Here is a 24,810-nt window from a genome sequence, read left to right on the forward strand (position 1 = left end):
TAATTGTGAGATCTGAAAGTATAAAAATTCTAGAAGAGAGCAATTTCTCTGGTATTCCTGTAGCGACATTTTTCTAGACATGTCCCCTAAACTATGAGGATGCAGCAAAGGTGGTCCTAAGAGGAAAGTATATAGCAACACAGGCCTTTCTCAAGAAACAAGTTGCAAAGACACAACATAACCTGAAATCTAAAGGAGCTGATAAAAGAACAACAGATAAAGCCTAAATCTAGCAGGAGAAGAAAAATAATAGAGTGGACCATAAAGCAATGATATGGGGGAAAAAACAGAAAAGATCAATGAAATTAATAGCTGATTCTTCGAAAGAATTAATAAAATCGATAAATGCCTAGCCAGACTTATCAAAAAGAGAAAAGAGAAAGGACTCAAAGAAATAAAATCATGAATGAAAAAGAGATCACAAGCAACACTGAAGAAATACAATTATAAGAGAATATTGTGAGCAATTATATCCCAACAAATTAGGCAATTTGGATGCATTCCTAGAAATATATAAACTACTAAAACGGAAACAGGAAGAAATAGAAAATCTGAACAGAGCCATAACCAGCAAAGAAATTGAATCAGATCTCAAAGGTCTCCTAACAAACAAGAGTCCAGGGCCAGACGGCTTCCCAGGGGAATTCCACCAAACATTTAAATAATTAGTACCTATTCTGAAACTGTTCCAAAAACTAGAAATGGAAGAATAACTTCCAAACTCATTCTATGAGGCCAGCATCAATCCCAACACCAAATAAAGACCCCACCCAAAAGAAGTACAGATCAAAGATCCCTGATGAATATGGATGCAAAAATTGTCACCAAGATAGTAGCAAATTGGATCCAAAAGTTCATTAAAAGGATTATTTACCATGACCAAAAGGAATTTATTCCTGAGATGCAAGGGTGGTTCAACAGTTGCAAATCAACATGATACACAACATTAATAAAAGACAAAATACAGCATTCTTTCTTGATTGAAACTCACTGCAGTATAAAGACAGAAGGAACTTACCTCAGTATCCTAAAAGCCATACAAAAAATCCACAGTGAATATCATCCTTAACAGGGAAAAACAGAGATTTTCTTCCAGGGTCAGGAATAAGACAGGGATGTCCACTCTCACTGCTGTTCAACATAGTGCTAGAAGTCCTAGCCTCAGAAATCAGACAAATAAAAAGCATCCAAATTGGCAAAGAAGTCAAACTTTCACTATTTGTAGACAACATGATACTTTATATAGAAAACCCAAAAGATTCCATCCCAAAATTGCTTGAACTGATGTAGGAATTCAGCAAAATCGCAGAATATGCTGAGTGAAGTAAGTCAGTCGGAGAAGGACAAACATTATATGTTCTCATTCATTTGGGGAATATAAATAATAGTGAAAGGGAAAATAAGGGAAGGGAGAAGAAATGTGTGGGAAATATCAGAAAGGGAGACAGAACATAAAGACTGCTAACTCTGGGAAACGAACTAGGGGTGGTAGAAGGGGAGGAGGGCGGGGGGTGGGAGTGAATGGGTGACGGGCACTGGGTGTTATTCTGTATGTTAGTAAATTGAACACCAATAAAAAAAAAAAAAAATCGCAGAATATAAAATCAATGCACAGAAGTCAGTTGCATTTCTATACACTAAACATGAACGGATGAAAGAAATGAAGGAATGGATCCCACTTACAATTGTCCCCCAAACCATGAGACACCTTGGAATAAACCAAAGAGGTAAAGGATCTGTACTCTGGATACTATGGAATGCTTATGAAAGAAATTGAGGAAGACATAAAGAAAAGGAAAAACATTCCATTCTCATGCATTGGAAGAACAAATATTGTTAATGCTACCCCAAAAGTTGTCTATTGCTACCCAGAGCAACCTACACATTCAGTGCAATCTCTATCAAAATACCAATTTTTAAAAGGTTTTATTTATTTATTCATGACAGATACACAGAGAGGGAGAGAGAGAGGCAGAGACACAGGCTGAGGGAGAAGCAGGCTCCATGCAGAGAGCCCAACGTGGGACTGGATCCCGAATCTCCAGGATCCGGCCCTGGGCTGAAGGTGGCGCTAAACCGCTGAGCCACCTGGGCTGCCCGCATTAGCATTTTTTACAGAGCTGGAACCAACAACTCTAAAATTTTTTAAAATAAATTTATCTTTTATTGGTGTTCAATTTGCCAACATATAGAATAACACCCGGTGCTCATCCCGTCAAGTGCCCACCTCAGTGCCCATCACCCCCACCCCCCACCCTCCTCTGCTTCTACCACCCCTAGTTCGTTTCCCAGAGTTAGGAGTCTTTCATGTTCTGTCTCCCTTTCTGATATTTCCCACTCATTTTTTCTCCTTTCTCCTTTATTCCCTTTCACTATTTTTTATCGTCCCCAAATGAATGAGATCATATAATGTTTGTCCTTCTCCAATTGACTTATTTCACTCAGCCATAATACTCTCCAGTTCCATCCACGTCGAAGCCAATGGTGGGTATTTGTCATTTCTAATGGCTGAGTAATATTCCATTGTATACATACACCACATCTTCTTTATCCATTCATCTTTCTATGGACACCGAGGCTCCTTCCACAGTGCGGGTATTGTGGACATTGCTGCTACAAACATCGGGGTGCAGGTGTCCCGGCATTTCATTGCATCTGTATCTTTGGGGAAAATCCCCAACAGTGCAATTGCTGGGTCCATAGAGCAGATCTATTTTTAACTCTTTGAGGAACCTCCACACAGTTTTCCAGAGTTGCTGCACCAGTTCACATTCCCACCAACAGTGCAGGAGGGTCCCCCTTTCTCCACATCCTCTCCAACATTTGTGGTTTCCTGCTTTGTTAATTTTCCCCATTCTCACTGGTGTGAGGTGGGATCTCATGGTGGTTTTGATTTGTAGTTCCCTGATGGCAAGTGAGCGGAGCATTTTCTCATGTGCTTGTTGGCCACGTCTATGTCTTCCTCTGTGAGATTTCTCTTCATGTCTTTTGCCCATTTCATGATTGGATTGTTTCTTTGCTGTTGAGTTTAAGAAGTTCTTTATAGATCTTGGAAACTAGCCCTTTATCTGATATGTCATTTGCAAATATCCTCTCCCATTCTGTAGGTTGTCTTTGAGTTTTGTTGATGGTATCTTTTGCTGTGCAAAAGCTTCTTATCTTGATGAAGTCCCAATAATTCATTTTTGCTTTTGTTTCTCTTGCCTTCATGGATTAATCTTGCAAGAAGTTACTGTGGCCAAGTTCAGAAAGGGTGTTGCCTGTGTTCTCCTCTAGGATTTTGATGGAATCTTGTCTTACATTAAGATCTTTCATCCATTTTGAGTTTATCTTTGTGGATGGTGCAAGAGAGTGGTCTAGTTTCATTCTTCTGCACGTGGATGTCCAATTTTCCCAGCACCATTTATTGAAGAGACTGTCTTTTTTCCAGTGGATAGATAGTCTTTCCTCCTTTGTCGAATACTATTTGGCTATAAAGTTGAGGTTCCACTTCTGGATTCTCTATTCTGTTCCATTGATCTATGAAACAACCCTAAAATTTGTATGAAACCAGAAAAGACCTCAAATCACCAAAGTAATGTTGAAAAAGAAAACCAAAGCTGGAGGCAGCAAAATTCTGGACTTCAAGCTGTATTACAAAGCTCTGATCATCAAGACAGTATGGTTCTGATACAAAACAGACACATATATCGATGAGACAGAATAGAGAACCCAGAAATGGACCATCAACTCTACGGTCAACTAATCTTTGACAAAGCAGGAAAGAACATCCAGTGGAAAAAGACATTTTTTCAACAAATGGTGTTAGGAAAATTATACAGCCACATGCAGAAGAATGAAACTGGACCACTTTCTTACACCATACACAAAGATAAGCTCAAAATGGGCGAAACACCTAAATGTGAGACAGGAATCCATCAAAATCCTAGTGGAGAATACATACAGGCAGCAATCTGTTGAACTCAGCCGCAGCAACTTCTTTCTAGACATGTCTCTGGAGACAAGGGAAACAAAAGCAAAAGTGAACTACTGAAACCTCATCAGGATAAAAATTTTTGCACAGTAAAGGAAAAAACCAACAAAACTAAAAGGCAACTATGGAATGGGAGAAGATATTTGCAATGATCTTATCAGGTCAAGGGCTAGTATCCAAAATCGATAAAGAACTTATCAAACTCAAGCAAAAAATTCAGTTGAGAAATGGACAGAAGACATGAACAGACGTTTGTCCAAATAAGACATACACATGGCCAACAGACACATGAGAAAATGTTCCACGTGACTTGTCATCAGGGAAATACAGATCAAAGCCAAAATGAGATGCCACCTCACACCAGTCAGAATGGCTAAAATTAACAAGACAGGAAACAACTGATGTTAGCAAGGATGTGGAGAAAGGGAACCCTTTTACACTCTTGGTGAGAATGCAGACTTTTGCAGCCTCTGTGGAAAACAGAATGGAAGTTCCTCAAAAACTGAAAAATAAAACCATCCTACCACGCAGTAATTGTACTATTAGGTATTTATCTAAAGGATACAAACATAGTTATTCAAAGTAGCTCAAGCAGTCCAATGTTTATAGCAGCAGTGCGTACAACAGCCAAAATATGGAAAGAGCCAAGATGCCCATTGAGAGGTGAATGGAGAAGCAATATATATGGATATAATATGGAATATTACCCAACCATCAAAAAGAATGAAATCTTGCCATTTGCAGTGATGTGACTAGAACTAGAGGGTATGATGCTAAGTGAAGTAAGTCAGTCAGAGAAAGACAGATACCATAATATTTCACACATACGTAAAATTTAAGAAATAAGACAGATGAACATAGGGGAAAGGAAGGAAAAATAAGATGAAAATTGAGAGGGAGGCAAACCATGGGAGACTCTTAACACTAGGAAACAAACAGGGTTGCTGGAGGGGAGGGGAGTGAGGGGATGAGGTAAATGGGTGATGGACATTAAGGCAGGCACATGATGTAATGAGCACTGGATGTTATATGCAACTGATGAATCACTAAGCTCTGCCTCTGAAACTAGTAAAACTATTCGGACTGTATCAAAACAAAATGCTTCTGCACAGTGTAGGAATCATCAACAAAACTAAAAGGCAACCTATGAAATGGTCTGGGGATATAGTGCACAGCACGGTGACTATAGTTAACAATATTATATATTTGAAAGTTGATAAGAATGTAAACCTTAAAAGTTCACATCACAAGAAAAAGAATTTGTAACCATGTGAGGTGTGGATGTTAATTAAATTTATTGTAGTAATTTCACAGTATATATATATATATATTTCAAATTAATATGCAGTACACTGTTTACTGGAATTTAAATAAAAATATTTTTAAACTGTTATATTCTTTACATTTATGCAATATTACATGTCATTTATATGTCAATAAAGCTGGAAAAATTAATTTTTAAAATTGTTTTTACGTTTTCCATCCACACCTCAGAGACAGTGCTATTATCCTTATTGGGCTTTTCGTTGGTTAATTTACATTCTTGAACTTGTACTATCTCATTATTCCTTGGCTCAAAGACCTCCAGTAGGCAGGAAGATACAAAACAATAATAAAAGTAGCCAAGAATTACCATGTTTGTGAAATCACTTAATTCTCACAGCAACTCCATGATATAGGGACTACTACCATGATCATCTTGTAGCTTAAAGATAAAGAGGGGCATGGAAAGCTGAAATAACATCCACTTTGGAAGAGCTAGTAACAGAAGGGGTAGGAATTTGAACCCAGTTAGGGATGAATCTTATGTTCATCCATAAACCCACTTCCTTAAACTACCTCTCTACAGTTTACAAGAACAGTTGTTGCCTCAGGAAGACTACACCCTGGAACATCCTCACTCAGAAAACAATCACAGGATGTAGAAGCCACCAGAAGGCAGGTAACTTCCACTTTTTATTCTATACTTCTACATTCTGAGGGTTTTTTTGCAACAAACATGTATTCTTTGTAATGATCATTATCCATAAAGATGGTACTTAAAATGGAAGACAGGGCATGACAAGTTTTTCAAAGAAAAGGATAAATTTAGCCCCAAGATCACAAAACTAAGGAGTATGCCCCCACACTCTCCCTCTATCTCTGGTAAGCACCAATTTATTCTGTTTCTATCAATTATTATGTAAGTGAGATTATAAGTGTTCGTCATTCTCTGACTTATTTCACCTAGCATAATTCCTCCAATGTCTATCCATGTTGTCATAAATGGCAAGATTTTCTTTATGGCCAAATAGTATTCCTTCATCCATTCATTTGTTGATAGATACTTAGGTTGTTACCATTGGTTAGCTATGGTGAATAATGCTGTGATGAATATGGGGTGTAGACATATTCAGGGTGGTGATTTTGTTTCATTAAGTTATATATCCAGAAGTGCATCTATTTATAGTTTCTTGAGGACCCTTCCTACTGTTTTCCATAGTGGCTGTCCCAATTTCCACTCTCAGATGGACCGCTTTCAGACAGTAAAGAGTGTCCCTGAGGAGAGCAGTGCTAGCCACTTGGATGGACACATGAAAGGACAAAGTTAGAGGGACCCAGGTAGAAGGAATGGGGCACTGAGAGGGGGGAATCCAAGGGCTTCTGTTCCTGTTATGACTTTGATTGCACCTCCAAAAGAGATATATTGAAGTCCTAAGCCCTGGATACCTGAGAATATGATCTTATTTGGAAATAGGGTCATTGCTGATGTTATCAGTTAAATGAGGTCATACTGAAATAATGTGGGCCCCAACCTAATACGGCTAGTGTCCCTATCCCTATAAAAAGAGGAGGGAGACACACAAGGGAACTCCATGTGAAGATGGAGGCAGAGATCAGAGTGATGTGTCTATAAGCCAAGGGGTGACAAAGATTGCTGCAGCCACCAGAAGCCAGGACAAAGGCATGGGACAGTATCTTCTCCACAGCCTCCTGAAGGAGCCAACCCTGCTGGCTCCATGTTCAGACTTTTAGATGCCACAACTGTGAGAATACACATTTTTGTTGTTTAAGCTACCTGGTTGGTGGCACTCTGTTATGGTAGTCCTAAGAAACCAAGACAGTTACCTTCATAATTTGAACCCAAGATGCCTCCCTGCTGCACACCTTCACACACACACCACCCTGTCCAAACTTTCATTCATAGCCCTCACATGAAACTTTCTAGTTTTTGACTTCTAGGCTTATTTTGTTAACTGGAAAACTTCCATATCTTCATCCTAACTCTTTTTCATTCACCCTTATATGTTCTGCCCATTACATGTTCGTATGGGGTTAGAAAATACCTTCTGGTCCTGTGAATTAGTGAGTGGGGAAGAGTGCTTTAAGCTGGTAGTAAGAAGTAGTTAGGGTGACATTTTCTTATAGTCATTTCCTTTCATGATCCCATGGCAGCTGGATGTAGAGTCTTGATTCTCACTGAGCAGTGGTCTCAGGGAAGCATCCCTATGCTGGGCCAAGAATCCCACCCAGACCTGCACATAACCTTTACCTCCCCTGGTTTACTGGCAAGATTGTCTGAGCATCACAATGTTGTGCACAATGCCCTGCACATCAGGACCTGCAGCCCTACTTCTTGTTATCAGGCCACCTGCCGGTACATCCTTACTCTGACTTGCCCACGTCTCAGATGAACAGTGGTGGGCCTCAGGATGACACCTTACTCTTAGCTCTCCAGACTGGCTTTTGAGGAGTTCCATCCCCACCTCTTGAAATAACCAAAAATCTGGGATTCAGGGTTGGGACCCTCATTCTTGGTATTGGTGGTTTCTCCACATGACAACTGCCTTTTCATTTTCCCTCTAGGCCTCAGGGAGTGGGATTTTCACAGGCTTACATGAATCTTACCTGAATCCCATTTATCTTCCAAGCCTCAGGTTCAGAAAAATGCTGCCTATCTGTGCTCTTGAATTACGAGCTCTATGAAAAGTGACGAGTGAGAGCATTATAGCAGCAGCTATAGCTAAACTTTATTCAAATCTAGTCATGCTAGCATTGTTCTAGGTGCTTTGAGCCTAGGCACTCTGGCTCCAGAATCCAGGTAAAAAAAAAACTGTAAGCTTTTATACTTCCCTTAGGCCCAGGTTCTTAGAAGGGATATGATAGATATTGGTGAGTACATCAAGTGCCAGAAATTGAGGGGGAAATGAGTAACTGGTTGTCTTTCTCCAGGGTGGGTTCCACCATGAACACTGCCTGTGCTCAACCCAATTCTATCACTTCCAGACCCTTCTCTGCCTTCTCAAACTTCGACCTAACTTTGGTCATTTGACATGTTCAGAAAAGGGTGGAATTTTGATGAGTTGGACATCTGCCAGGTATATAAGTGAATACCATAAAGAGGGCTTGAGTGTGTTTATGAAGCTTTTATTTCCTCCTCCGCCTAAGCATGACATAGTCTATCCTTGGAAGAAGTACAAACACCATCTGTCCCTTGTCAAGCCCAGTGACCAGAGGGCTTGGTCACTCAAAGAACCTGTACTCTTGGGTGGCAGGCTACCAGGGATTGTGCAAGCATTGGGTGGCCCCAGGCTGGGGGTGGACAACTTGACACCATCACATCTCTTTGGTCTGTGTCTTCCTACGTGTTTTTAGGGGTAGACAGTAATAAAAATTCCCTGCCTGAAATGATAGTCAGTGACTGAAGAACTAATGTTTCCCTCTGCCCTGGCTTCTCTTCATTTCTATCTTTCTCTTTAGAATGAGAAAGTTGGCTGTGACACCCTGTTTCAAAGACTCACATCCGAGGAAAATCCATTCTCAACAAGGCAGAAGATCAGGCCATTTGAGCATGCCCTGTGCCAATGAAAGCACATGTTCAGTTGTATACATTTGCCCTTGCTTTCAGATGTTTTTATTCTCGGTCTGCATCCTTCACCTTGAGATTTTAGAAGCTAGAAACACTTTCTTCTACTTAGTTGTAAGTCAGATGCTATTGCATGGAAACTTCATGGTCTTTAGCCTGCAGGGTGGACAGCAAGTTAGAGATGACAGCCATGTGTTATCCTGGTATCAGCCAGGCTAAGTACTGCTAAGTACTAAGAGGCTAAGTACCGCTGCTATACCAAGTGACTCCAAGGTGTCAGAAGCTACAAAATTAAAGATTTATTTCTTGCTCACACCATCTGGGTCAGCTGCATGTCTACTCTAAATCATATTAACCTGGGACTCAAGTTGATGGAGAAGATGCTTTCTAAAGAATTGCTGGGTGTCATGGTGGAGGGAAGAAAGAGCATGGAGATTAACACCACTGAACTGTGCAATTAAAAATGTTTAATATAGGGACGCCTGGGTGGCTCAGCTGTTGAGCATCTGCCTTTGGCTCAGGGCATAATCCTGAAGTCCCAGTATCAAGCCCCACATTGGACTCCCTGCATGGAGCCTCCTTCTCCCTTTGCCTGTATCTCTGCCTGTCTCTCTCTCTCTCTCTCTGTGTGTGTGTGTCTCATGAATAAATAAGTAAAATCTTTAAAAAATTTTAAGATAGTATTTTTTTACCTTATATGCATTGTACCACAATAAAAAAATGAAGAGAGATAGAGAGAACCATACTCCAAGTATACCCTAGCTTCTGCTGGAACATAGAATACACATTTCTGCTCACATTTTAGTATTCAGAGCAAATCATATGACCATGTCTATTGTCAGTGAGACAAGGAAGTATACTCTACCCTAACAGTGTCAGTGAATCTCTGAAGATACTAATACATTCTCTCAGACCCTGTTTCTTTTCACGAGCAAGCCCTTGGCTATTCCTCTAAGAACTGGGGAGGTAGGGCAGCAACAGATAGAGCTAGTTTTCTGTGGTTCTCCTGATGTTGAGAGCAGTTGGTGGTGGAGGCAACAGGCACGAGACAAAATTAGGAGACCCACATCACCTCTCAGTCAACTTTAGCCAAGTTTTGCATTTCTCTGAGCCTCAGATTCTTCATCTGAGGAATCAGAGATTAGATCAGACAAGTGCTGATGTTGGTGCCAGCTGGAGCTTTCCTGTGCATCTTCTATTTTACCCTTCTTTCTTATGTTGAATTCTACCCAGATAGACCTGGGGGTGTGGGGTGGTGGGAGGAGGCAGGGTGGGAGACACTGGTAAAAAGACTGGACAATCCTTGTTCTGCATCACCTCATTGAAGTATGACACTCCCATTCTAACAAGTGCTAACAAACCATCCCTCCACTGGTTTATTCCATGGACCAATGCAGAAGGGCTCCTTGAGAAGTGGAAAGACTAAAGACAAAAGGATTTGAAGCACAGAATCCTTTAATAATGGTAGCCCATTTGGGCATCGCTCTCTCTATGATTCAAAGGGGAAATTCCTTCTGGGGTTTGCTTCTGTACAGGGAAGCTCTTACAATATGTTGAGGAGAAGGTTGTTCTTCAAGCAAGTGTGTCCCAAGGACCTTCTCAGCAACACTAGGAGATAATAAAACATTCGGGTAAAACTACCAGTGCTCCCAAGATGAGCTCTATAACCAAGGGGACTTCCAAGGTGAGTGCCAACACATCTCTGCTCTCCCTCCCTTCCCATCCTTTATCCCAATCCATTGTCTTATGTCTGTCTTTTTTTAATTTTTTTTTAATTTATTTATTTATGATAGTCATACAGAGAGAGAGAGAGAGAGAGAGAGAGAGGCAGAGACACAGGCAGAGGGAGAAGCAGGCTCCATGCACCGGGAGCCCGACGTGGAACTCGATCCTAGGTCTCCAGGATTGCGCCCTGGGCCAAAGGCAGGCGCCAAACCGCTGCGCCACCCAGGGATCCCTTATGTCTGTCTTCTAAGTACCTTCCTACGACCTGTCTCTCTGCTTCTGAGCTGCCTATTGATTTTCCTCACTGACTGTCTTTCCTTCCTGTGAAGGGATAGGCACAAGCCCTTCTTTTAAGGAAGACTGAATGGCAGCTGGGTGGCTGGGATGGGTCCTCAGGATTTACACTAAGTATGAGTTTGTAGGTTTAAATTGTTTGCTTTTCCATTCCAGTTGAAAAGTGTTTGTCCTTGCCTATTTATTTCTTAACTCTCTCAACAGTATTTTTTTATTGAAGTATAATTAACATACAGTATTATATTAGTTTCAGGTGTACAATACAGCGATTCAACAATTCTATATATTGCTCGGGGCTCATCAAGATAAATGTACTCTTAATCTTTTTCACCTATATAATCCATCTTCCACCCACCTACCTGCTAGCAACCATCAGTTTATGCTATTTAAGAGTGGTTTTTGTTTGCCTTTTTAAAAACCTTTGTTTGCTAATTTGTTTCATTTTTAAAATTCTATATATGAGTGAAATCACATGATAGATATTTATTTTTCCTTGACTGCCTTATTTCACTTAGCATTTATGCTCTAAATCCATCCATGTTATTTGAAATGGAAAGATCTCATCCGTTTTTATGGTTGTGTAATATCCTCTTGTATAGACACGCCTGGGTGGCTCAGTGCTTAAGCATCTGATTTTGGCTCAGGTTGTGATCCTGGGGTCCCAGGATTGAGTCCCATACTGGGCTCCCTGAAGGGAGCCTGCTTCTCCCTCTGCCTATATCTCTGCCTCTCTTTCTCTGTGTCTCTAATGAATAAATAAATTTATTTATTCATACACACACACACACACATACATATCACGTGTTCTTTATCCATTCTTCAGTCCATGGACACCCGGGTTGTTTTTTCATATATCAGCTATTGCAAATAATTCTACAATAAACATAGGGGTGCATATATCTTTTCAAATTAGTGTTTTTCATTTTCTTTGGGTAAATACCCCAGTAATGAAATTATGGGATCATAAGGAATTTCCATTTTTATTTTTTTGAGGAACCTCCATACTGTTTTCCACAGTGGCTATCCCCAATTTCCATTCCTACCAACAGCACACAAAGATTCCATTTTCTCTGCACCCTCACAAATAATTGTTATTTCCTATGTTTTTTATTTTAGCCATTCTGACAGGCATAAAGTGATATCTCATTATAGTTTGAACTTGCATTTTCCTGATGATTAGTGATGTTGAGAATCTTTTTTTATGTGTCCGTTGGCCATCTATATATCTTTCTTGGAAAAATGTCTATTCAGGTCCCATGCCCATTTTTTTTTTCCATGCCCATTTTTTTTAATTTTTATTTATTCATGATAGGCACACAGTGAGAGAGAGAGAGAGGCAGAGACATAGGCAGAGGGAGAAGCAGGCTCCATGCACCGGGAGCCCGAAGTGGGATTCGATCCCGGGTCTCCAGGATCGCGCCCTGGGCCAAAGGCAGGCGCCAAACCACTGCGCCACCCAGGGATCCCTCCATGCCCATTTTTTAATTGGATTATTCGTGGGGCTTTTTTGGTATTGAGTTGTATAAGCTCTTTATATATTTAGAATATTATTTATATATAATTTTTATTAGTGTTTATATTATTTATATATTTTATTTTTTATAAGTTATATATTATTTATATATTTAATTATATATTTAAAAGATATATATAATTTGCAAATATCTTTCTTCATTCAGTAGGTTGCCTTTTTATTTTGTTGGTGATTTTCTTTGCTATGCAAAAGCTTTTTATTTTGGTGTAGTCCCAGTAGTTTATTTTTGTTTTATTTCCTTTGCTAAAGGAGATATATAAAGAAAAATGTGTCTACAGATGATGTGAAATTACTTCCAATGTTTGGTTATGGACTGGAAGAACGAGTATTGTCAAAATGTCCATACTACCCAAGCAATCTACAGATATGCAATTCCTATCAAAATACAACAGTATTTTTTACAGAACTAGAGAAAATAAAAGTAAAATTTGCACCACAAAAGACTGAGTAGCCAAAGCAATCCTGAGGGAATAAAGCTCAAAGTATCACAATCCCAGATTTCAAGATACACTACAGAGCTGTAGTGATCAAAACAGTATGGTACTGGCACAAAAACAGACACATAGATCAATGGAACAGAAGAGAGAATGCAGAAATAAACCCATGCTTGTATGGTCAATTTATCTATGGCAAAGGAGAGAAGAATATACAATGGGGGAAAAGGCAGTCTCTCCCAAAAATGTGCTGGGAAAACTGGGCAGCTACATGTATACAAAAGCATGAAACCAGACCACTTTTTTATGCCATTCACAGAAATAAGCTAAAAATGTATTAAAGACTTAGATGTGAAACTTGAAATGATAAAATTTCTTACCAGTATTTTTTAAGACCACAAGTTACCTTCTGGCATCTAAGCATTTTTCTCCAGCCAGGGCAAAGGATCAATTCATGAAAGAAGCAAATAAACCAAATTCCTATAAGATCCTCTATCTTTCCACTTAATACCTACTCCCCTCCACACACACACACACACACACACACACACACACACACACACACACCCTCCATGCCATCCTAGTTTTAAATAATTTTGATTTTGGGTGGAGGAATCATGGAATAAGCATGATCTTGGTTGGGGGATAATAAATTCTCTGAGCTCCTTTTATGGCTTACTCTTTGAGATGAAAATTTTCTTTCTTCATTCAGTGCCTCAGGAATCCTCAGTACCCAATGGCATTAAGTGTCCTGCCTGCTACAACGTGTATGATGTTTCCTGCGACCCAGTTCTTCTTGCCTGCACTGGTACAGAGACAAAGCGTGTGGAAGTTATTGGCATAGGTACAACTATTTCCACAGGATTCTTGGTGTTCATTTTCTCAAAGGATATATCTGTGCTAGTTATCTTTGCTGTGTAATCATTACTCCAAAACTTGGCAGTTTAAAACAATGAGCATTTATTATTTCATGGCATCTGAGGGTCAGGAGTTTGGAAGTGGCCTAGCTAAGTGCTTCTGGCTGAGTTTCTCATGAAGTTGTAATCTAGCTGTCAGCAGGGCCTGTCACCAGGAAGACCTGCTTCCAAGATCACCCATGTAGTTGTCAGGCTTGGTTCTTCTCTACATGGGTCTCTGTGTGGGCTGCCTGGATGTCCTTATAATGTATTCCCCCACAGCAAGTGATGAGAGAGAGAGAGAGAGAGAGATAGAGAGAAGAGAAGAGAAGAGAGAAGAGAGATAAGAGAGATGGAGGGAGGGAGGAAGAGCACTAACTGGCATTTCTCAGGGCAAATGATGACAGAGGGAGAAGAGGAGGAGAAGAGGGAGGGAGGAAGGAGATACTACAGTTTCAAAGTAATCAAATATCAGAAGGAACATTTCTTCACTTCTGTTGTATCCTGTTGGTTGCACAGATCAACTCTGATACAACATGGGAGAAGAGTATACAAGGACATGAATACTAAGAGATCGCAGGCCATCCTAGAGACTAACTACTATGTACAGCAAAGGCTGATACAGGGCCAAGTCCTAGTTCACTCTCCAAAGTTTGGAGGGAGCCATCTGTCAGAAGAGAGAAGGGGGAGAGGAGAGGACGAGGAGAGGAGAGGGAAGATGAAGAGAACACAACTGCTTTCCACAGGAAAGTCTGACACTTGGGAACATGTCATATCATGATCTCCTCGAATGGGAACTTGGGTCATTGGCCATCACCCTCTTCAACAAAGAGGGTGATACCTCAGTTCTGGTTTTTTTCATCACTACCATTATTGCTATTACCCAATCCCCATGAATAAGCATGATATGATTCTGAAATCTGCAGAAGGACTTGCCATTTTCCTGAGGAGGAGAAAAGTATGGACTTGTAATAAGATGCACAGATGCCATTCAGATAGAAAACAACAGGTACCAAGGGGCTGTTTAGGTGAATACATGAGTTCTGACCTCAGGCTTTTTCCTCTCTTCCAACTATCTCTTGCCTCGTCAGAAGGTACAGACTCCAATCTCAGCTATGCATCTGACACAGCAGGGGCCCTTTGGGATTCATCCTAAACTGAGATGTCGGGCCCAAAGGGAACTAAGGCTTGGTCCCTGGACAGAGATGGAGCTGTGGTTCTTGCTTCTTTCACAGAAGGCAGAGGGGAATTCTGGGGCATTCTGTGTACCCTTTTCTTCCCCAAGGGAGGCAGATAGGATAGGACGTGGGTGAAGAGGGGAGACAAGATAAGAGAGAAGACTAACTCTTGGATTTTTCTTTTGGCAGATAGTCCAATATTTATGATTTTTGCCATGGGTTGTGCTACTGAAACTGTCCTCAACTTGAGGAATATAAGTATATTGAATAACATAAAAATCCGTACCAACTGTACAGAACAAAGCAATGGAGATCCCCACTGATGTTCATCACCTCATCAATCTTGACTGGTCCCTTCTTGCTCAAAGTCTTGCTTTGAAGTTTGCACACTTCCAAGCTCATAATTCTACAAACCTGAAAAAGTTGGAGTCCTCTGATGTCTCCCCTCCCCAACATTCTCCAGACATTGCAGTATTAAGTTGCTGATATTTCCTTAAGTATGTTTGTAATCTTTATTAGTAACTCAGGTTAAAAAAAATCTTATTGAAGGGGGGTCTCTGGGTGGCTCAGTGGTTGGCACCTGCGTTTGGCGCAGGGAGTGATCCTGGAATCCTGGGATCTAGTCCTACATCAGGATCCCTGCATGGAGCCTGCTTTTACCTCTGCCTGTGTCTCTGCCTCTCTCTCTCTCTCTTTCTGTGTCTCTCATGAATAAAAAAATAAATTAAATATATTTTAAAAAAATCTTATTCATTCATCTAATGGATTCTTTCTTCAACCCAAGTAATAAGTAAGGAAATATTAGATAGCATCTCAGGCTGTGTCCCACAAGTCAGGGGCAGTCACAACCATTCTTCATGTGATGCCATGAGGAAGCAGGGGTCAGGAATAACCCTTACAGGATCCAAACTATGATGTCCTCATGGTGCTGAACACAATGGACACCGTGATACCTGCTCATATGGATCTCTTGATTCTCCAAATTCAGTTTCCTACAGGGTGCAGTAAGTTGCATAAAAGAAAAGAATACCTCACACGTAATGATGACCTTCTGGGAAGCAATCTGTTGTCTGTATCGTGCTGGGGCCCTCGCACTCTATAAGCTTATCTGAGCCTGAAATCTACATAGACTGTGGCTTTCTCCTTGGGACTATGTCTCCATTTTCTCTTCCCTGGGCTTTTGAGCAGGCAGCGTGCAGAGTTTATATGTCCAGGACTCGTTTTATGCATATTCTCACTGTGTGCTCAGCACAGTGATGGAAACTGCAAAAGACACAGGGTTCTCCCTCAGGGATAAGGAGCTAATACACAGAGAATGATGAAAGGATTGCATGTAACTGCACGGAATTCTAAGCACAAATAATCAGAGGGGCAGGAAAATTCAGGGAGGAAAAAGGAAGTAGAGTCAAAACTGGTACACAAAGGTGGTAAACTGAGACAGGGCTTGAGGAAGGAGTGTGTATGAAAGTGAAGTTCCCACTGGGGAAATGGTAGGCTAAAAAATGGTTAAACAGCAAAGTCCCCAGAAAGGCAGTAAATCAAAATAGAGCCTACACAGGAGACCTTTGATAAGGAAACCCTTAGGGTAATAATGGGAAATCCTGTGCTGATTCAACTCCAAGGAGGTCACATCAGCTCAAGTGGGCTGGTGTTGCTGTTACCACCACATACGTTTTACAAAGAAAAAGTGGCAACAGGATGGAGACTCTAACCCAAATTGTCAATTTACAATCTGGGACTTTATTCTCTGTGCCATCCTGCCTCTCAACCAATAACCAAGTCCTGGACACATCAGTCAGCTTGGACTACCACAACAAAGTAACATGAACAAGGTGGCTTAAGCAATAAAAAATTACTTTTCTCAGTTTTGGAAGCTGGAAGTTTGAGACCAGGGTGCCCTCAACACTGTTGTCTTCTGAGGTCTCTCTCTTGGGCTGTCTTCTCCCTGTGTCTTCACATGATCCTTCCTCTACATGTGTCTGCTATATATTGGATGTTTGTGCACCCTACCCCCAAGCAATGGTATTGGATAGTGGGGACTTTCAAAGCTTGCCACCCTCATGAATAGCATCAGTGCCCTTATAGAAGAGGCTCCACAGAGCTCCCTTGCCCCTTCCACTGTGTGAGGACACAATGAGATGGCTGTCTATGAACCTGGAAGAGAATCCTTAACAGACATTGAGTCTGCTGGTCCAAGTCTGGAGCTTGGTCTTGGTCTTCCAGGCTCCAGAACTGTGAGAAATAAATTTCCATTGTTTATAAGCCATCGGTTGTGTGTTATCTGGTTGTAACAGTTCAGATGGACTAAGGCAGTGTCTGTGTCCCAATCATCTATTATAAGGATATCAGTCTGATTGGATCAGGGCCCACTATAGTGACCTCATCCTAAAAGGCTATGTCTCCAAATACAGTAAAGTTCTGAGGTATTGAAGACTAGAACTCCAACATATTAATTTTGGCAGAACACAACTCAACCCATAGCAAAGGGTTATAGAGTAAATGACTTTAGGCATTGAGAAAAACTTTTCAACTATTGCTCCCGTATGAAGTGGTTGGCACAGTGTCAATACACAGTGTATACTTAATAGGTATAACCCATTATTCTTTTTCTTCTCTGCATCCTTCTCATCTATGCCCATTACCTTCCCATTTCTTTTCCCCAATTTTCCTTTCATTTTTCTACTGATTATTTCCCTGTTTTGCTACTCTTTCCCTGAACTTCATTCTCTTCTGGAATAAGCAACAGTCATACCTCCAAGAGAGCACGGCAGTCATTCATGGGTGTGGCAGCCAATTGATCACTATATTCTGTGGGTAAGAATATGGGGCTAGAGAGCAGCATCTGCATCTCAGGAGAGAGATTCCATGAGGTCAGGGGCCTCCGAAAGAACATAAGATTCCTAGGGATCATCAGCATTCTGAAAACTACAGAACACTTATGAAAGAAATTGAAGAGGACACAAAGAAATGGAAAAACATTCCATGCTCAAGGAGTGTAAAAACAAACATTGTTAAAATGTTTATGCTATCCACAGTAATTTACACATTTAGTGCAATCCCTATCAAAATATCACCAGCATGTTTCACAGAGCTGGAACAAATAACCCTAAAATTCCTATGGAACCACAAAGGACCCTGAATAGACAAAACGATCTTGAAAAAGAAAAGCAAAGCTGGAGGCATTGAGATTCCAGAATTCAAGCTGTATTACAAAGCTGTGATCATCAAGACAGTATGGTACTGGCACAAAAACAGACAGTGGACCAGAATAGAGAACTCCGAAATTGACCCACAACTTGATAGTCAACTTATCTTCAACAAAGCAGGAAAGAATATCCAATGGGAGAAAGACGGTCTCTTCAACAAATGGTGTTGAGGGAACTGGACAGCTGCATGCAAAAGAATGGAACTGAACCACTTTCTTACACCATACACAAAAATAAGTTCAAATGGATGAAAGATCTAAATGTGAGACAGGTGACAGGCACTGAGGTGGGCACTTGACGGGATGAGCACTGGGTGTTATTCGATATGCTGGCAAATTGAACACCAATAAAAAAATAAATTTATAAAAAAATAAATGTGAGACAGGAAACCATTAAAATCCTAGAGAAGAACACAGACAGAAAACTCATTGACCTTGGTCTTAGCAACTTCTTAGTGGACAGGTCTCTGGAGGCAAGGGAAACAAAATCAAAACTGAACAATTGACACTTCATCAGGATAAAAAGTGTCTGCACAGTGAAGGAACCAGTCAACAAAACTAAAAGGCACCCTATAGAATGGGGGAAGATGTTTGTAAATGACGTATCTGACAAAGGGTTCGTATCAAATCTGCAAATGATTTATCAAATTCAACACCCAAAAAATAAATAATCCAGTTAAGAAACGGGCAGAGGGCACGAATAGACACTTTTCCAAAGAATAAATATAGATGATTAATAGACACATGAGAAGATCCTCACCATCACTCGTCATCAGGGAAATACAAATCAAAACCATGATGAGATAGTACCTCACATGTCAGAATGGCTTAAATTAACAAGACAGGAAACAACAGGTGTGGGGAAAGGGAAACCCTTTTACAATGTTGGTGGGAATACAAACTGGTGCAGCCACTCTGTAAAACAGTATAAAGGTTCCTCAAGAAGTTAAAAATAGAACTACCCTATGACCCACCAGTTACACTAGCAGGTATTTACTGAAAGTGTACAAAATACTGATTCAAAGGGATACATGCACCCTAATGTTTATAGCAGCAACATCCACAATAGCCAAACTATGGAAAGAGCCTTAATGTCCATTGACAGATGAATGGATAAAGAAGCAGCAATATATATATAATTATATATATAAAATATTACTCAGCTATCAAATAGAGTGAAATCTTGCTATCTGCAGCAGCATGGGTGGAGCTAGAACCTATTATGCTAAGTGAAATAAGTCAGATAAAGACAAATACTATGATTTCACTTATATGTGGAACTTAAGAAAGAATACACATGAACATGGGGGGAAAGAGAGGGAAACCATAAAAATGAATGTTAACTATGAAGAACAAACTGAGGGTTGCTGGAAGGAGGTGGGTAGGTGGGGATGGGTTAAATAGGTGATGGGTATTAAAGGGGGCACTTGTTATTAAGAGCATGGGGTATTGTGTGTAAGTGATGAACCACTAAATTCTACTCCTGAAACACGTATTACACTGTATATTAACTAACTGGAATTGAAATAGAAACGAAGACTATAAAAAAAGGAGGAGGAAGAGGAGGAGGAAGAAGAAGAAGTGAGTTATAATTTATAGGGTTTCATCCCAGGTAAGGAAATGTCAAACAGGTTTCTGCATAAATGATAGCAGACCCATTGCCTATGTGACATTGAGTCAGTGTTAAGGAGGAAAAGTCAATGAGACTTGAGCTCCCCAGGCGCTACCTGAGCGGGGAAGTGAAGCATTTTCCTCCAAGAAAGACTTGGCCACCTCTGAAGATGAAACCACATGAGAAGGAACTAGTTTGGTCCAAAAGAAAAAGCACATCTTTGGATTTGTACTGTTATTTCATTCAGACCCACTACCTCAGCACTTTATACAGGGCACAGAAGCCAAAAGTAAATCAATTTAGCTTCATAAAAATACGTGAATACAAAATGCAAACATGCTATTTTTCCATTTAAAACACATGCAAAAAATCTATTAAAGAAATTTTTAAAATTCAGTAGGCTAAACAAAAATAAATGAGGTATCTGTTTCAGTTCTAACCTGTTTCTTCCATCCTGCAAACAGAGCCTCTGTAGACAGAGGAGTACACAAGTGGCCAAGAGGGGACACAAAATTCAAAAGAGAGAACACACACACACACACACACACACACACACACACACACGGAGAGTAAAACCCAGGCATGTGTGTAGGTAAAAGAGGCAGTGAAGTACTATCAGGATGGGGAAACAAACAGAAGGGAAAAGTAGGGATGAATTTATATTAAAGAATGTCTCCATCTTGTGGTCATTATGGTGTAACCACTAATTAAGTCAAGTTTTATTTCCATTTATTCATCCATCCATCTTTCTGTGCATTTATTCACCAACCTAACTGGTACTTTCCAGTTGTGGCAGGCACTGTTCTGAGTGTTAGGGCTAGAGTAGTGAACAAAATTCCCTGCCTTTCTGTAACTTCCATTCTGGTTAGAGTTTACATTAATTAAACAACTATAATGTGTGGTATGTTACATCAGAAAAACAGGGGCGGGTATATCAGAAGCTGTTGGGGGAGGCAGTCAGGATTTTGATCAGGGTGACTTTCAGTAAGTCCTCAGTGAGGTGGGAGAAGGGCCTGAGGAGAGGGAAAGAGGGACGCCCCAGTTGTGTGGGGAGGGAACATCCAGGAAGAGGGAACAGTCAGTGCAAAGGCTTTGAGTGGAAGGCTAAGGCTGGTGCTCAAGAAGGGTGAAAAAACCATCTGGGGCTGTAGTGTGGTGAGCAGGGAGGTGAGTGACTAGGTGAACTTCTAGAAGAACCAAGAGAAGAACAAGGAGGTGAGGAAGGAAGGAGGCAGCACAAGGAAGAAGACCAGGTTTGGTCTGGTCATACAGGCTTTGGTTTTGGTGCTGAGTGAGGTAATGGAGGATTCTGAACCTGGGAGGGATGAGATAGGACATGTTAACTCTGGCTACTCAGTTAGAGGAGCCTCCAGGGAACCCAGACTGGTTAGGGCCACTGTGGTTCTACAGGTGAGAAATGGGGTAGGCTTGGATCAAGGCTATGGGGATGGTAAAAATGGTAATATTCTAGATACATTCTGAAAGAAGATTCAACAAGGTTTTTGTAGTGTAAGTGCCTGAAAATCAGCTTTTGATTGCTGAGGCATACATTTCCAAGACATCTATTTTGAATAAACATATTGCCAGCTATATGATACAACTACTGCTAAAACAACTAGATAAGAAAAGGAACCAGGGTGTCCCATCTGAGTTTCCTTTTTAGAAAGTCCTTGGCAATCTAGATTATTGACCACTTAAGGAACTCTGCTATCACCTCTTGTGCCCTAATTCCTGCTCTGTTTTAAATTTATGAGTAAAGAGTAAAGCCAAGAAATCCTAGGTAGCCTACCCTCAATCTCAGTAAGGAGAGTACCCAGGTCTGTAATCTCTATCTGACACCTTGCTTGATGGCTCTTGGGCATGCCATATGCCTTCCAAGATCTCTGAGTAATAAATTTCTTTTTTCAAAGTCCCTTGATAGTTGTTGCTGAGATACATCTTCCAATAATAATAAGAGCCACAAGGGCCATGCCAACCACAATATTGGCTCTCGATGGGAAAATGTCTGTGGGGACTTGCCATAGGTAGTGGGGGCCCAGGTGAGTGCCTCAGGCATTCCAAGCTAATAATATCACTATCAATAGGCTGAGAAGGACACAGAACAAAAACTACAGGAGTTCATGATTACTAGACAGCCCTTCAAAAAATATTAGAAAGGAAGAATGCTCACCATTTGCTTCAATGTGGATGGAACTGGAGGGTATTATGCTGAGTGAAGTAAGTCAATTTGAGAAGGATAATCATTATATAGTTTCACTCATACAGGGAATAAAAGAAACAGTGAAAGGAATTATAGGGGAAAGGAGAGAAAATGACTGGGAAAAATTAGAGAGGGTGGCAAAACATGAGAGACTTCTAACCCTGGGAAATGAACAAAGGGTTGCAGATGGGGAGGTGGGCAGGGAGGGGGATGGGGTGACTGGGTGATGGGCACTGAGGGGGGCACATGACAGGATAAGCACTGGGTGTTATACTATATGTGGGCAAGTCAAACTTCAATTAAAAAAAATAAATATTAGAGGGCTCTCCTTGAGCGGGAAGGAAAGACTAAAAGTAACAAAGACAAGAAAGGACCAGAGAAATCTCCAGAAACAATGACAAAACAAGTAATAAAATGGCACTAAATAAATATTTATGAATAATTACTTTGAATGTAAATGGACTAAATGCTCAAATCAAAATACATAGGGTGTCAGAATGGACAAAAACAAACAAACTAGATCCAACTCTATAGTACCTGCAACATACTTACTTGAGATGTGAAGACACCTGCACATTGAAAGTGGGGTGACGCAGAAATATTTATCACACAGACGGATGTCAGAAGAAAGTTGGAGTAGCAATACTCAGATCAGATAAACTAGATGTTAAAACAAAGATTAACAAGAGACAAAGAAGGATATGACACCATATGATAATAAAGGAGACAATCCAACAAGAAGATCTAACCACTATAAATATTTATGCACCCAATGTGGGAGCAACCAAACATATAAAACACTTAATAAAAATATAAACTATATATATAAATGTATATATATAAACAACACAACAAAAATTAATTAATTGATTATAATACAATATTACCCCAAAGATACAGAAGCAATGAAACGCCGGGACACCTGCAACCTGATGTTTCTAGCAGCAATGTCCACAATACCCAAACTGTGGAAGGAGCCTCGGTGTCCATCGAAAGATGAATGGATAAAGAAGATGTGGTTTATGTATACAATGGAATATTACTCAGCCATTAGAAATGACAGATACCCACCATTTGCTTCAACGTGGATGGAACTGGAGGGTATTATGCTGAGTGAAATAAGTCAATCGGAGAAGGACAAACATTATATGGTCTCATTCATTTGGGGAATATAAATAATAGTGAAAGGGAGTAGAAGGGAAGGGAGAAGAAATGTGTGGGAAACATCAGAAAGGGAGACAAAACATAAAGACTCCTAACTCTGGGAAACAAACTAGGGGTGGTGGAAGGGGAGGAGAGTGGGGGGTGGGGGTGAATGGGTGACAGGCACTGAGCGGGGCACTTGACGGGATGAGCACTGGGTGTTATTCTGTATGTTGGCAAATTGAACAACAATAAAAAATAAATTTATTATTAAAAAATGAAAATAAAAAAATAAAATAAAATAAAATCATGAATGAGAAAGGAGAGATCACCACCACCACCAAGGAAATACAAACGATCTTTAAAACTCATCCTGAGCAGCTATACACCAATAAATTGGGCAATCGAGTAGAAACGGACGCATTTCCGGAAAACCACAAACTACCAAAACCGGAACAGGAAGACACAGAAAACCTGAACAGGCCAATATCCAGGGAGGAAACTGAAGCAGTCATCATCAAAGATCTCCCAAGACACAAAAGTCCAGGGCCAGATGGCTTCCCTGGGGAATGCTATCAAACGTTTAAAGAAGAAACCGTACCTATTACTACTAAAGTGGTTCCGAAAGATAGATGGAATGCTTCCAAACTCGTTCTTGGAGGCCACCATCACCTTAAGTCCAAAAGCAGACAAAGATCCCACCAAAAAAGGAGAGTTATAGACCGACAGTCCTCACGAACACGGATGCAAATATTCTCAAGACACGAGCCGATGGGATCCAACGGTACATTAAGAAGTTACTCACCATGACCAGGTGGAATTTATACCAGGGATGCAAGGCTGGTTCAACACTTGGAAAGCACGCCACGTGACTTAGCAGATCTGCAAGAGAAGAAACAAGAACCAGACGATCCTCTCAAGAGATGCAGAGAAAGCATTTGACAAATACGGCATCCATTCCTGATCCAAACGCTTCAGAGTACAGGGATAGAGGGAACGTTCCCAGCATCTCCAAAGCCATCTACGGAAAGTAAAGCCCTCAGCAAATTATCATCCTCAATGTGGAAACACTGGGAGCCTTTCCCTGAAGATTGGGAACGAGAGACAGCGATGTCCACTCTCACCATGGCTACTCACATACTACTAGACGTCACGGCCTCAGCAATCAAGCGACAGAAAGAAATAAAAGGCATTCAAATTGGCAAAGAAGTAGTCAAACTCTCCCTCTTCGCCGATGACATGATACCGTACCTGGAAAACCCAAAAGACTCTTCCCCAAGATTGCTGGAACTCCTACAGCAAGTTCAGCAGTGTGGCAGGATACTGAATCAATGCCCAGAAATCAGTGGCCTCTCTCTATGCCAACGATGAGACCGAAGATAGAGAAATGAAAGAGTCAGTAACATTTACAATTGCACCCAAAAGCATGAGGTACCTAGGAATACACCTAACCAGAGAGGTAAAGGATCTCTACCCAAAAAACTACAGAACACATCTGAAAGAAATTGAGGAAGACACAAAGAGATGGAAAACTACTCCATGCTCCTGGATTGGAAGAATTCATATACTGGGAAAATGTCCACGTGACCCAGGGCAATTTACACATGGAACACAATCCCTATCATCAGAAATATCACGGGCTCTCTTCAGAGAGTTGGAACAAATCATCGGAAGATTAGTGTGGAATCAGAAAAGACCCCAAATGGCGAGAGCAATATTAGAAAAGAAAACCACAGCTGGCGGCATCACAATGCCGGATTTCAGGTTGTG

The 24,810-nt window shown here is 40.7% G+C and overlaps 3 long non-coding RNA genes across 4 annotated transcripts in view; 2 read left to right on the forward strand and 1 right to left on the reverse strand.

Annotated features, from left to right (window-relative positions):
- Nucleotides 1-10,467, forward strand: part of LOC144291401 (uncharacterized) — a 69,305-nt gene extending 58,838 nt beyond the window's left edge. The window contains exons 3-4 of the long non-coding RNA XR_013358662.1: nt 5,823-5,915; nt 10,355-10,467. This is a non-coding gene — a long non-coding RNA (uncharacterized LOC144291401). The remainder of the gene's footprint in view (nt 1-5,822; nt 5,916-10,354) is intronic.
- The window catches only part of LOC144291399 (uncharacterized), a 110,587-nt gene extending 96,967 nt beyond the window's left edge, over nt 1-13,620 (reverse strand). Inside the window, exon 1 of the long non-coding RNA XR_013358658.1 lies at nt 13,486-13,620. This is a non-coding gene — a long non-coding RNA (uncharacterized LOC144291399). The remainder of the gene's footprint in view (nt 1-13,485) is intronic.
- LOC144291400 (uncharacterized) lies at nt 10,469-15,346 on the forward strand. 2 transcript variants are annotated; one of them, XR_013358661.1, is made up of 3 exons: nt 10,469-10,503; nt 13,519-13,650; nt 15,070-15,346. It is a non-coding gene; the product is annotated as an uncharacterized LOC144291400 (long non-coding RNA). The 2 variants fall into 2 exon arrangements; XR_013358660.1 differs by lacking the exon at nt 15,070-15,346 and having other exon boundaries at nt 13,519-13,777.
- The last annotated feature ends 9,464 nt before the right edge of the window (nt 15,347-24,810 follow it).

Source organism: Canis aureus, chromosome 20 (assembly GCF_053574225.1).
Source record: "Canis aureus isolate CA01 chromosome 20, VMU_Caureus_v.1.0, whole genome shotgun sequence".
NCBI lineage: Eukaryota > Metazoa > Chordata > Mammalia > Carnivora > Canidae > Canis > Canis aureus.